Source organism: Passer montanus, unplaced genomic scaffold (genome assembly GCF_014805655.1).
Source record: "Passer montanus isolate IOZ18808 unplaced genomic scaffold, ASM1480565v1 scaffold47, whole genome shotgun sequence".
NCBI classification, from domain to species: domain Eukaryota; kingdom Metazoa; phylum Chordata; class Aves; order Passeriformes; family Passeridae; genus Passer; species Passer montanus.
The window spans coordinates 4,898,839-4,908,618 of NW_024369596.1; positions in this window are offsets into that span (position 1 = coordinate 4,898,839).

Below are 9,780 nucleotides of genomic sequence, written 5' to 3' on the forward strand. Positions count from 1 at the left end.
TTTACCAGCAGTGCCTAAACCCCCCAGGACAGAGGAGCAGAAGAAGGCAACAGCAGAGCAGGCCCTGCAGAGCCTGATGGGGATCTTGCCCAGTAAGTGTGTCCCAGAGCCTTGTCAGCTGCCCTGGGGTAGGAAAGCAGCTGGGGAACACTGCAGTGCACTGGAATCTCTGGAAATGTGGTTAAATACAGAGGCGGAGGCTGCTCGTGCCAAGGCACTGGGAAACCTTCATGACCCTTGAGGTTTGATGGTTTCCTGCAAGCAAAACCCAGAGTTTTCCAGTTCTGGATAGTTTGTGTAAGGGTTTGGGAAGCAGCCCAGCTCGGAGGGAAGGGATGTGAGTCCAGGCCATTCCCATCTGTAGCCAGGCCATGATTCAGTGCTCAGTTCTGCTGAGCTGCCTCACCAAGGCAGGCTCAGGACAGCTTTGCTCCCACCTGCTGCCAGCGGGTCCCATGGTGAGGAAAGTCACCATGCAAAGCCTGTGGCTTTTCCACTGGACTGAAATCCCAAGCCCAGCTGCACTGGATTTCTCTCTCTTGAAGTTTGACACGGGGACCTTTGGCATTAAAGCAGCTGCTGCCTAATCCGTGTGAGTGCAGTCTGAACTTTTAACTCCTTGATGTAGTGTAAAGGGCCCTCACTGGCCTTTGGGAATGAAAAAGCACTGCTGGTATGTGCCCTTCTGGCCAGGAATGCTTTCCTGGCACTCCCTCCTCTCCCAGCCCCAGAGCACCATCACAAGCTTTGATCAGCACCCATCAGGAGAACACTGACCTGTGGAAATGTGCACTTCCTAAAGCTTTGTCTCCAACACTTCCAGATGTGATCCAAGAAATCCTTGGGACCACTAAGTGTCAGATGAGCTGGAACCTGGTGCTGGAGTCGCTGAGCCAGCCTGTGATAAACAGGTATGTGATGGTGGTCTTTACCCTGGTGGGCTCTGAGAGCTGTGCCCGGGGTTTTGCCAGTGCTGCTTGGCACCAAACACCCAGCTTATTGTTCCAGACTTGCAATTTCAGGGGGCATCTGCATGTCTGGCTGCAGGTTATTGAGCCAGTCATGTTAATGATGTTGTTTGGCTTGCTTGGTTAGTGGATGTCAGGGAAGTAAGACAGGTCTTGGTTTAGTTTGGTTCTGGAGGAGCTGCAGGTCTGTGTAGGGGGTGTTTCTGTCTGTTCCCAATGCTGTGAGTCTGGAAGACAAGGGTTTGGTGATGGACAGCAGAGACACGAGGGTCACACTGGACATCAGGAGATATTTCTTTACTGCAAGGGTTGTTAAACATTGAAAGGGCTGCCCAGGGTGGTGTTGGAGTCCCCATCTTCTGAGGTGTGCAGGGAACAACAGGACGTGGCACTCAGTGCTCTGGGCTGGTTGACAAGGTGGGGATTGGGCACAGGTTGGACTCGATGATCTCAGGGGTCTTTTCTGTCTTCAGTGATCCTGTGATCCTGTTAAACACGTGTTTTGTTCCAGAAGATGCAATTGTGTTTTCTGTGCTGCTCAGCAACTTCAACACCCACTGGTTTGGAGAAGTGAAAAAAAGCTGAACCACCTCTGGAAATATTTCTCTGGGGACCCGATATTGTTCCTTTCTCCCCTGGAGCTTTGGAACACTCTTTCCTTGTGCTGAGCTTTGCCTCCCACGCCCTGACCAGCCTAAGCTTTGTCTTTTTTCCATTCCAGGCACCTGGTGTTCTGCCTCCTGGACATTCTGCTGGAGTTCTTGGTTCTGAAGGACTCCAGCAAGGAGCCTGAGGCTGCAGCTGCCACACCGTGTGCCTGCAGTGGCCCAGACAAAGGTGCCCCAGCACTTTAAGCAGGGCTGTGCCCCAGCAGTGCAGGAGAGAAGCAGCCACAGGCATGGAGTGATTGGATTTTCAGCCTTTACTGAATGTGCCTGGGAGCTTCCTGTAAGGAATTTCTGCAGCCAGGGCTAAATGAAGCTGCTTCCAGGCTTCTCTGTTTCAGCTGGTGATGGATCAAACCCAGTGTGAGGGGCTGGAGGTGCTGTGCAGCATCTGTTCCATTGCTGACCTGATGGGGAGCCTGGAATGAAGCAGCCTGATCAGCTGGAGAAGGAAGCACAGACCCTTCTGAACATCTCTAACGTCTACAGAGAATGAAGGAGATCAGCTTTTGTGGCTTCAGGGTCCACTGGCACTGAGAGAGTTGGTGTGCTGGCATCCTGCTGATGAAGGTTTCTGCAGGACAGGTGAAGGGGTGCAGTGCTGTCCCTGCTGCCTGAGCAGCCTGCCCTGTGCCTGCTCTGCACCATCTGTGTCACCAGAAGGAAGATGGGGAAAGGATGGAGTGTGGAGATGTGGTCCTGAAGTTCAGCATCCAGCTGCCCAAATACCTGGGAGGTGAGACCAGGAGCCAAAGGAGCTGCCCTGCCTTAGGGACAAAGATCATCTGCTTCTCCCTGGCCCTGCTCTAGTTCTCCATCAAACAGTAGGTGCAGGCAGGCTGTGATCCTGGGAGAGACTCTCCTCAGGCTAGGGAGGAGTGGTGGCTTGGCTGGACTTTAGGATTTTTTTATATTGTGCTTCCTGAGTCACCTTTTGGTCCCTGGGACAGTCACCTGCAAGGCACAGGCCAAAAGAGCTGACCCATGTGGGACACAGCAAGTAAATCAGCTCCCACACAGAAGTAGTTGTCACAGGAAGCTCTGGAAGGGGAATGAGGACCTTGAGCCTGGGGGAATCCTGGATGTGTGTCATGGACAGTGGGTTAGACCCCAGCAAAGGGGCTGGGAGCACTGCCTGAGCTTTGCTGCCCATGGCTGTGTCACTGGGCTTTGCTTTGCTGTGCCTGCTGCTGGCACAGCTCTGTGCAGGGCTCTGGAAAGCTGCTCAGGTCACGGAACAGGGATTTGGAGCTGCTCTTCCAGGTGTCCAAGACTTGAGTGGCTTTGTGAGCACTTAGTGTTGCTCAGGTTCCTGGGAGTACTTAAAGGACTCAGAACATGCACCCACAGCCCAGTTTGGTGACCTGCTTTGGTGTTTTTTCTGGGAGAAGCATGGACTGACCAGTGCTGGGCTGGTGAAGGTGTTCCCTGCAGATCCCAGGGAGCCATGCAGGATCACATGTGGTGTCTGTGCTGCAGGACCAGGTGGTTTCATCCCACAGAACCACGGAATACCAGGCTGGAAGGGACTGCCTGCAGTTTCTTGGAGCTGGATGCTCCATGGCACGTTTGGAGAGGAGGCAGTGTAACTCCAACATGCCTATCCTGCTCCTCCAGAGGAGCTGCTTAATTATGGACACACAACAGTGTGAGCTGCTCTGTGCTTCTGTTGTGTGGAAATACAGAGAGGGATCATTTTGCTGCAAGCAAATAGATTCTTAGGGAGCTCTGGGGACATCCCAAGGTCAGGCAGAATCCAGTGTCATGAAGCAAATCAATTCTGCATCACTGTTGGAGCCATTTCTCAGCAGGGAGGCTTCAGAGATGGTAGACTGGCCACCTGCTTGGAGAAGAAGGCAGGTGTGTGTTAAGTGGATTAAGAGTAGATGAGGTGGAGAATGCTTTGGGATAATCCCAAATGGCCAAGCAGCAGTTTGGAAAGCAGGACTCAGATAAATCCTTAAATATCTGCTTGGAGCAGCTGCTTCACCTTGTCTTTCACTGCCAGGCTCCTGTTTCTCTCCTTTTTCCTCCTGCTTCCATTTGCCACCCCAACTGTCAGGAGGGGACAGGGCACCCTGAGCCAGAGGTGATGCAGCAGAGCCCTGCTGTGCCTGGTGGCTTCCCAGATGTTCCTGCTGTTCTTGTTTGCTGTTGCTTCCCAATGAATTGTGTGGTTTTGGAGCTCCACGACTGTGCTCTGTCATTGGTTAGGGAGAATATTTGAGGCTTTGCTGAAGAGGATCATGGAGTACAAATTATCCACTGCCAGCTCCAGGTTAGGGCAGAAGGCTGAAACAGGCCCTGCACACACTGGATGTGGCACTGGCAGGATGAGCTGACACTTCTCCTTTGCCAGGAAGCCCAAATTCTCCCAGCTTTTGACTCCCATCTCTGAAATTATGCAAACAACTGAATATTCAGTCCTCAGATGGAAATAATCTGTGATTGCTGCCAGTCTGGGAGCTGGTGCTCTGCTGGGCTGGTGCAGCAATGATTTGGGGTTGTCCCAGCAGCAACATCCTCCTGTGTGTTAAGATACAAAGAGCTGGGACAGAGGGAGAGAAAGGAGATTTATTTATGTGCACTCTCAAGGCAGTGTGGGAGTGGGGAACAGACCTAAGGAGTTTGAGATGGAGAATGTTGTTTTACTCTGCAGAACCCCCTTTCTTGTCTCAGATATGAAGGGTTGGAGCCCTTTCTCATGCTCTCACTGGCCGGGCTTCAAATTCCCATCTCTCCTTGGGAGATTTTAGTGCAGCCTTAGAGCTGAGGTGAAGTGCCCAGGAGCAAACAGTCCCTCTCTGCATCGTGTTGTTAAGGAGTAAAACAAATCCAATAAAAAGCTCAGCTTTTTTTCTACTGTGAGTTCTTTGCCTCACTGTGATTTTGGGATTAAATTGAGCACAATGGTGGCAGATAAAAACTTCTGCATTCAGGTGGGCTGAAAGTTTATTTCCATTGGACTAAGACTAGAAAAACTGCTCTGCTAAAACAAACAGAGTTGACAAAAAAACTTAAGCTTGCTCAGTGTGTCATATTCCCAGCAAGCTCCTTTTTTTCTGCAGGAATTTGTAGAAGGAATTTGCAGGAGGCTCCAGCCACCTCTCTAAAGGGCGGGTGGTGAGAGCAGCCAGATTTGACCTCAATAAAGAGTTGCAGCTTTGTGTCACGTTAGGTCAAGAGCAGTACCTGCCTCAGGTGGCTGCTCAGCTCTCCCTCTCCAGGTCCTTCAGGCTGTGTGATCTGCCTCCAGCCCACCACTTGCTGATTTTGTGAAGTGTTTCCCTTCTCACTGCCTCAGTGTTTCTCACAGCTGACTGGAAGCTTCCTGGAAGCAGGGATTGCTCCTGTGTGTGACTGCAGTGGTGTAGAGCTCCAAGGCACCACTCTAAGCTAAATAACTATTTAACTGTGGTTTTAGGGGAAAAAGTCCCACTATGCACTGACTCCCCATCCCATTTCCTGTACTGAACCCTTTGTATGAGCTGTTTTTGGTGCTGCTGGAGTCTGTGGAATTCTGCTGTCTGGAAAACCTTTTTAATTGTTAAATGGGGAGCAAACCTTCACTCCCATGTACTTGTGTGAAAATAATGCTTTATTTCAAACTTACGTCTCTGTCAGAGTTTAAAATCTGCCTTTGGTGGAGAGGAACAAGTGGAGGGGAGGCTGGGTGTGAGTGGGCAGGGGGGAGGTGACTCCCAGGTGTCACAAAATGCATGGCAGGGCAGCAGGGCAGGGGACGGTGCGGGTGGGACAGGTTTTCCCTCCTGGCACACAGGGGGACTGCTCAGACATGGGAAAGACCAAAGTGCTTAAAGCCTGACCAGGAATCAGAACAATTTCCCACCCCATCAGCATTTCTCCTTTCTCCCTGACATAAATTCCTTGATTTAGGCTCTCCAGGGAGTCTAAAACCAAGGAAGCCATGTGGATCATTTGCCTTTCTTCTGGCAAACAGGGAAGGACTCCCCTAGCAGCAGGGATCTCAGACCCATCTCCACATCCCTTGGGCAGCACTGCTTTGGAAGCTTTCCTTGCTGTCAGTGCTGGAGTAGGAAAGCTGCTAAGCTGTAAGGAAATAGGGAATGTCTGAAAACGAGGAAATCCAGATGAAATTTGTAATACTATGTCAAAGGAAAAAAAAAAAGAGGAAATAAGAAAAACCTGATACAATGAATGCTTGTGTCATGTATTTTTGTGGATTAGCTGTGCCACAGAGGAGCCTGTGCACCCCAAGAACTCCATTCCCTGCAAGGCAGTGAACATTTGTACAGCACATGATGTGGGACCATGGCTGCAGCCAAGTTCCCTGGGATAATATCCACCCTGGGGTAGATTGGGCCACTTCCAGTGTCAACAGCCAGAGGATTAAGCATTTATCTCTGCAGAACAGGATAATTAATACCAGATCACACTCGGGGCTGTGCTGGAGCTGAGCTTGTGCCCGAGCGTGGTTTCTCCGCTCGCCGTGGGCAGTGGCAGGATGTTCTGGGGGCTGCAGGCATTGCCTTGGGCTCCTGGAATGGCACTGGGATGCCACCAGGCTTCCCAGATGAAGCTGAGGGTGAGCTCTGCCATCGTGGCCATGTGAGGTGGGTGTTAATTTTTCATCCTTATCAGGAAGACTGCTCCGTCCAGCCAAGAGTAGAGGAGTGCAATCAGGGTGCTGTCATTTGCCATCTTCTGGGTTTCAATGGAAAATCCAGGTCTTGGCACTTCTGGCTTTGTTGAAATAAATGAATACCATTATCCTGGCCACAGTCCAGGTCAGGTAATTATATTCTTCCTACCTTAATGCCACTGCAGCCCCTGTCTCTGCTGGATATCCTATACTCTTTAATTCCTGTCTGGGACTTGCTTATTATGTTACAAAGTTGGTTTCTTTCCCCTCTCAGTAGAATATGTGCACAGAGCACCAGCCAGGCCCCAGCATTGTGCTGAGCTGCTAAAACAGGGAAAAACTGCTTTAGACATTTATTTGACTGTGCCTAGTGTTCTCCTGGAGCATCTCTCCTGGCTCTAAGGCTGTGGAGCTGGGAAGGTGGGTAACGTGGAAGATGAGAGAACCTGTTACAGTCCTGGTTAACTCAATGCCTGCTGGAAACCTGCGTTTCTCCTCTGCCAGTTCCTGAGGCTGGTGAGTGTGTTTGTGGGAGAAACTCAGAACTCGTGGGTGTCTTACCTTCCTCTCCTGTCATTTCCTCAAAGATTTTGGGAGACTAAAGTACATCCATGATGGGGGAAAAGTCCTCCTGCCTTCAAGAACATTTGCCATGTCCAGACCTTGCTGATGAGGCAGAGCAGCCCTGTGTTGGTTTGAGGTCCAGCCCTGAGAGCCCCCATTTACTGCAGTACCTGAGCTGGTTTGGAGTGCCTGCTTTCCCTGCTGAGCTCAGCTCCTTGTCTGTGCTGATGGCTCCTTGGCCTTTACATCTTACATCTCCTGCAACTAATGCATTGATTTGTTTTATTTGGTTTGTTTTTTTGGGTTTTTTTTTTCCCTTTTGAAAAGTATTTCAAGTCCCCTTCTTTCCCTGCCCTTTCAGCCCCACTCTTCCTCCCCCAGCCCTGCAGACGGGTGAAAGGGTTGCTCAAGCAGTACTTGAGGACAGCATCCCGCAATTCCACGCACTTCCTTCCTGTTCCCAGGCCCCTCCACTCCACCCCGGCCCTCGAGGACAAGGAGGGCTTGAGGGACAGCAGGGGTGAGGATCAAAGCCCCTAAAGCCCTGTTTAAAACACAGAGTGCCCACTGCTCCTCTGGAGTGGTGCATCTGGCAGGGCCTCATTAACCTTCTGCTTCCCCCTCCTACTCCTTTGCCCCTGAAAATCAACAAAGCCAAACATAACAAGTTGCCTGGCCTGAAGCAGCCTGAAGTGTGTGTGCTTAGTGTGAAAAAGCACAGCCAAGCCATTGGCCAGAGCCCCTTTTCTGTGCAGGCCACTTCACATTTATTACACTCCGAGCCGGAGCTCTTTAAGCCCTGATGCTCTTTAGAGTTGAGCTCTTTAACTTTCTCCCTTCCTCCCTTGCAGGCTTCATTCTCCCCTTTTTCCGTTCCTTCCGCTCCCTCCCTGCCCTTTTGTCCTGTGAGAACGAGTCTTTTAATCCCCTTGTACTGCAGATTAAAGCTGCTGCAGCCTCCCCAAGCTGACATTTTCTCAGAGAGGCTCACAGCCAGAGCTTTATGAGAGCTCTCTGTCTGTCTGCTGCTGCCTTTCTTCTCGCCACACTCACCTCCCTCCCTGACCTTTCCCTGAGCAGGGAAAGGCTGTGCAGGGCAGTCCCATGTAGGCACTGCCTGGGCTCAGCAGGGCTCGGGGGGCAGGAAATTAAGACCCATGGAAATTAAGAAGTAAATAAAGAGAGAAAGAAAAGGTGATGGGAATTAAGGGGAGAACCAAAGCAACATTCGGCGTGTTTGGAAACCAAATGCTGGGCTGGGGTCTGAGCTTGGCAGTCAGCCTGGCTTTATGAGGAGCCAGACCATTGACCTGGGACTCATTTCCAGAGCTCACCTTCCAGCACCTAAGGGAGCTTCCAAGGAGGCTGAAGAAGGATTTTCCACAGGGACATGCAGGGACAGGATAAGGGAGAATGGCCTTAAGCTGAAGGATAGAATTAGATTAAATATTGGGAAGGAATTGTTCCCTGGGAGGGTGTGAGGCCCTGGCACAGGGGGCCCAGAGCAGCTGGGGCTGCCCCTGGATCCCTGGCAGTGCCCAAGGCCAGGCTGGATGGGTTTGGAGCAGCCTGGGACAGTGGAAGGTGTCCCTGCCCATGGCAGGGACAAGATGAGCTTTAATGTCCCTTCCAATCCAAACCATTCTGGGATTTATTTTTTTTTTTTTAGTAGGCGACTGGGGTTACCCAAAACCCAGAGTTCAGTTTGCATTTATTCCAAGAATAATGGACTCAGACACCCACAGGTACAGAGGTAGCTGCTGTTTGTGAGCTTACAGGGAATGAAGTGACTTCTGCTCCTGGGGCTCTGTCCATGACAGCAGATCTCTTACTGTTTGTCCTCACATGAATGACTGTACTCACCTCGGGGACTGCAGAGTGGATTGATGTGCTGGTCCTTGTCCTGTGCACATCATAAAACCACAAAGGATCAAGGTAGCTTGCCTAGAAGTGTGTGTTCTAATGGCAGAAACATCTTCCCTCGAGGTTTCTGTCTCGTCATCAGCCCTGCCACTGCTAAGTGTCCTGCAGGTGTCCCAGAGTTGTTGGCAAAGCACCAAGCAAGGTGAAAATCTGCTCCTGAGATGCATTTCCCAGAGAAATGGTGCAGAGTGGCCCCAGGCAGGCCCCCTTTCAGGTTTGTGTCCATAGATGAGGAGGCATTAGGGAAGGGGAGAGGTATCTAACATGCTTTTTGAGCAGGGAGGGGACAGGCTGGGTTCTGCCAGAGCTCCTGCATGGACTTGGCCTGGTTAATCTGAGCCACTGTTTCACCCAGGTGTAAAATGGGGTTTTTACCTGACCCAGAGCTGTGCAAACACCCCCACACTGCCATGCTCTGGGTGCTGAGCTGCCCCACCTGGCCTGACCTGGGGAAAATAACACAATACCTGTGACAAGTGAGTACATAAAGGTCAAGTTTGCTTCTGGGAGAATTCACCTGCATCCATTGACACCTGGATCCTGTTTTACCTCCCTTGTCTAAGTGTGGAAGAGGTTTCACAGTGACTTCTGTGAGCTAGAGAGGAGTTTGATAAGAAGATCCACATTTATCCCTGAAAGAATTTCCTACCAGGGTCCTTGACATAGAAACCAAGAAAGAAAGGAGCATAAATAAGAGAAACTTGCAATTGCCTATTACAATGAGCACTTTGTCTTTCCTGACCAATGAGTAAACTGAAGAGTTTTGTAAGAACGTAGAAAAAGCATGCATGCTAGAATAAAAACAGGTTTGAAGCCTTCTGAAAATGGAGTGTGTTGCTTTGTGTTGTGACCATCTCAACTACGACACAAAAGGACAGAGATTTGATTTATCTGTGAGAGCAGAGTCTCCACGTGTCTGGGCTTAGGAGATGCTTGAAGAGTTGAGTCCACCGGCTTTTGCTAAAATAAATGGTGACCACATATAAATAATAGACCAGAGAGATGTGGATTCCCATCCCCAGAAGCTCAAGGCCAG